The 5,033-nt window shown below is 36.3% G+C and overlaps 1 non-coding gene across 1 annotated transcript; it reads right to left on the bottom strand.

Annotated features, from left to right (window-relative positions):
• Positions 1-4,179: 4,179 nt before the first annotated feature.
• Positions 4,180-4,252, bottom strand: TRNAK-CUU (transfer RNA lysine (anticodon CUU)). The gene has a single exon. It is a non-coding gene; the product is annotated as a tRNA-Lys (tRNA).
• Between the last annotated feature and the right edge of the window lie 781 nt (positions 4,253-5,033).

Genomic DNA, 5,033 nt, shown 5'->3' on the forward strand with positions numbered 1-5,033 from the left:
ACATCACCTTGCGTACATGACTTTCACATATCAAGATAACACAATTGACTTAACTCCTAAGGGATGGTTTCCCCTACACAAAGTTAGACAAGATACTTACCTTAATTCGGCCAACTCAATACTCAATTTAGATTTTTTTTTACCAATTTACCATCGCGCGGCCCAATCTAGCCAAAGATGACTTAAACATATCATACAATTTCAATTAATAAAGCTACGATCCTTATACAATTTATAAAAAAGTCAACAAGAGTCAACTCTTCGGGCCCGCACCTCAAAACCCGACAAAATTTACAAACCCGAACTCCCATTCCGATACGCGTTCAACCATACAAAAATTATTAAGTTCCGATACTAATTCATTCTTCAAATAATCATTTTTTATTTTTGAAAGATTTTACAATTTTTCCCAAAATTTCCTTTAGATTCTCATGAATTTGATGTTAAATATAAGATATAATCACAAAATATAGTTAAAAATTGATTAGAGGCACTTACCCAATGATTTGATATGAAAATTCTCTCTCAAAATCACCCACTCTCGGACCTAGGGTTCAAAATATGATAAAAATGAAGCTAAGATTCAGAATGCCCAGCTTTTAGCAGGCTACAGATGTTGCATTTGCGACACTAGGGTCGCAAATGTGAACTCGCAAAAGTAAAGAATCCTTTGCAAAAGCGAAGCATGGAACAGTCCTGCCTTCATTGCAAATGCGATAGGGAGTTCGCAAATACGAACTCTGAAGGCTTCGCAAAAGAGTACTTTCTTCGCAAATGCGACCTAATCCCCAGCAGCCCAGGTTCGCAATTGCAGAGACTACCTCACAATTGTGGTAGTCGTATTTGCGACCAAAACCTCGCAAATGCAAGAAAATCAGAATCGACACACAAAAAGTTAATAAAACAATCCGAAGCTAATCCGAAACTCACTCGAGTCCCCGAGGCTCCAAACCAAATGCCCACGCAAGTCTGAACACATAACACGAACTCGCTCGTGCAATTGGAACACCAAAATAACCTCTAAAACCACGAATCGGATGCCAAAACACATGAAAATCACCTTGAATTTCAAGAACTTCTAGAATCGCAACCAAGCGTCTGAACCATATCAAATCAACTCCAAATGACACCAAATTTTGCAGGAAAGTCCCAAATGACATAACGGAGCTGTTCCAACTCTCAAAATCACATTCCAACCTCGATATTGCCAAAGTCAACTATCGGTCAAACCTTTCAATCTTCCAAAACTTCAACTTTCCAATTTTCGCCAAATTGCTTTAAATTATCCTACGGACCTCCAAATCCAAACATACGCCTAAGTCCAAAATCACCACCCGAACATATCAGACCCATCAAAACTCCAATCCGAGGTCAAATAATTAAAAGTTAAATCTTGGTCAATTCTTTAAACTTCAAGCTTCTCAAATGAAAGTCACTTCTAAAAATCATTTCCGAACTTCTTAAAACCCCGAACCGATGATGCACGCAAGGTCATAATACATTGTGTGAAGCTACTTGTGACCTCAAACTGCCGAACAGGATGCATTTGCTCAAAACGCCCAGTCGGGTCATTACAGATATGCTGCTAATGCGTAATGACATTGCAACATAAATGCGACTAAGCGTATGTTAACTAGCAAATTTGATATGAAGGACTTAGGAGTTGCTTATTTAATTCTGGGTATTAAGATCCATAAAACTCCTCAAGGTCTGACATTGTCACAATCTCATTATATTAAGACAATACTTGGAAAATTCAAGTACTTAGATTTTAAGGTTGCAAAGACTCCAATTGACGTGAATCTTGCACTAGCAAAGAACAAAGGCCAAAACATATCACAATTGGATTATGCTCGTGTGTTGGGATGTTTAATGTATATCATGAATTGTACACGATCAAATATAGCTTGTGCTATAAGTAAATTAAGTCGATACACGAGTAATCTAGGTCAATCTCATTGGATGGCAATGAAACGAGTTTTGAGATATTTAAAACACACCCAAGACTTTGCTTTGCACTACAGTAATTATCCTGCGGTGACTTAGGGATACTGTGATACAAATTGAATCACCGGTTCAACTGATTCTAAGTCCACAAGTGGATATGTATTCACTATTGGTGCAGGAGTTGTATCTTGAAAGTCGTCCAAAAGAACTTGTATTGCCCGCTCTACAATGGAGGTTGAGTTCATAGCCTTAGATAAAGTCGGTGAAGAAGCTGAATATGCATGCATTGTGATAGTCAAGCGATAATTGGAAGGGTCGGGAGCATTATGTATAACGGTAAATATCGTCATATACGACGAAGACATAAAACTGTTAGGCAATTACTCTCTAGAGGAATTATCACAATTGAGTACGTAAAGTCATCAAGCGATAATGTGTTGGATCCACTTACGAAAGGCCTAACTAGAGAGGTAGTTGAGAAATCATCGAGGGAAATGGGACTATGGCCGAGGACAAGTCATTGTAGCAATAACTCTACCTAGAATACTGGAGATCCCTAGATCTAGGTTCAAGGAGATCAAACAAAGTCATTAATGGCAGTTCAACATCGTCAACTAAGATTTTGGTCCATTCTCGTAATGAGACAATGTTCAGTACCAAAGATAAAACATTAAGGCTTTTTAATGGTTTCTAAATTTGATATGGGGTATATCAAATAGTGTATCTACAGGATGATACGTTTAGGAATCACCTATGTAAGTGTGAAGTGTTAGCCGTTTCAAGGAGAATTTTGTAAGGCCAGTTCTCTACGCACTTATGAAATCAGGCGATGTTCATGGCAGAAACGAACACAACAATGAGTACCAAAGACGGTTAACGGTTGATTGTGTGACTTATGGTTGTCTAAGTATATACCAAAGTTCGATGGTTCAAAGATATCAAATCTACTGATTGACCGAGTATATCCGACATAAGTTCACTACGGAAAGTTCAAAGGGAAACCTACTTATCCAGATGCAATTAATCCTTGCTTGCGAATCACACAATTTTCATGCATATTTCCGTGATATAGCCATTCCCTATTCATGTAGGGGATTGTTGGGTCTTATGTATTTAATTATATTAAATACTTAAAAGATGGTGAATGAGAAATAGAGGGAAATGAAATTTTTGAGTGAAATTTTGACAAAGGGAAATTGTCCAATATTGGAGGAGAAAAAGAGTTTTGATGGGTATATATACAATTGCTCTTCTTCTAGTTCTTAAAGAGTTAAGAAGAAGGCAAGTCGCGTACCGTCGTCGTCTTCGCTCGCTCGGCTCAGCTTCGGTCAAATGATTGATTAATTTTTTGGACTAAATTTATTTGTTAATATTAAGATTAACGTAATATTATTTTAATTCAACTTTGCCGTTTTGTAATGGTAAATTAATTTTTCTCTGCGTTTTGATTTACACCATTTACGTAATAGTTGTTCTTACGCAAACGGTCGCTCTGAAGAGTTTCACATCTTCATTTAAACCCAACCTGTTGCCTATAAATAGTAGACCATTCCCTTAGATTTTTCTTACGAAATTTCTGAATTCTCCTCTTCCTTTCTGCATTGTTTTCTTACAAAACAAACAACGTAAGTGTGATTTGCTGCCATCAATTGTGTTGTTGAAACATTGGGGTTTAAAGTACTGCTATACCAGTGTGTAATCCGTTCTATCTTGGGAGGAAATAATCCACAACCTCGGGTGCTAAAAGGGAATTAAGTTTCTTAAGGAAACACTGTGAATTTAGTAGGCTCGAATTAAATTATGTTTCTTCTACATTTTCTGTTTATTCGTTATTTTCCATCTCCAAAATTATTGTACAAATACACTTTGCTAACACGTCTCTCAAGATGTACAACCATTGCCTGAAACTTCTCTTGAATGTGGTGACAATGTGCGTATTTTCCTTTCTACGGTCTGAAGGGGAAAAGCCAGTGAGTACTACTAGTTGATGGTGGAGGCCAACAGTGTTAATAATACTATACAATATGTAAAAAAAATGAAATCATTATTTTTGAATAGATAATCTTGAGGTTCATCCAATAATACTTCACAAGCGTGAAAAAAAAATGAGCATGTTGCATGTACAGTGTGAGTTGGTTAAAACAGAGAAGATTAACAACATTTTCAATGGAGAGCTTTGGCCTGTATAAAGGAAGAGAATGTTGAATGTATAAAAAGAACAAGACATTAAAACGCCCACCGTGGGGCTCGAACCCACGACCACAAGGTTAAGAGCCTTGCGCTCTACCAACTGAGCTAGACGGGCAACATATTAACAGATATTTTTTTTTAACTAACTATATTATTTAGCAAAAACAATGTACACATTACAATATTACTTGTGTCTACTTTTGCAACAATTTTTTTTGATTTCCCACACGGTTCCGATACCCGTATTGGAGCCCGACTATATCCAAATTCACTGCCGCATAAGGCCCCATTCGGGGAGAAGTGCTCCTTACCAAGAATTTTTCCATACCCAGAACTCGAACTCGAGACATCTGGTTAAGGGAAGAGCAGTCTCATCCACTGCACCACAACCTTTGGTGGTTACTTTTGCAATAGGTTAAATAAAGATTGTCTGAATACTAAAAGTAAAGTAGCAGGAGATGACACTTGTAAGTCGCATTTCGCAAATGGATGAATATCAATAACAAATGCGATTTTGTACGTCGCATTCAATTGCAATTTTTAAGTGTGGTTTCAATACATAATGATAATTATATGTCGCCTTTCTGTAATGTGATTTATAATTCACAATTTATAAATTGTATTTAAATTACGATATAAGCTAACGTCATCTCTCGGTTCACTACCTCAAATAATTCAAAACGCATATGCGTTTCGTATATTTTGAAATTTTGACAAATCATATACACTAATAAAAAAAAAATTATTCACCAAAATGAGCTCTTAAGAATAAGGAGATGCTCAAGTGTATTGCGAAACATTATAAGTTAGAAGTAAACTTACTAATTAACAAGAATAAATAGTATTTATATTTATAGTTTGTAAAAAATAGTAACTTAATTTTGCACATTTCATTG

The sequence above is a fragment of the Nicotiana tabacum genome, chromosome 11 (genome assembly GCF_000715075.1).
Source record: "Nicotiana tabacum cultivar K326 chromosome 11, ASM71507v2, whole genome shotgun sequence".
Classification (NCBI taxonomy): Eukaryota; Viridiplantae; Streptophyta; class Magnoliopsida; order Solanales; family Solanaceae; genus Nicotiana; species Nicotiana tabacum.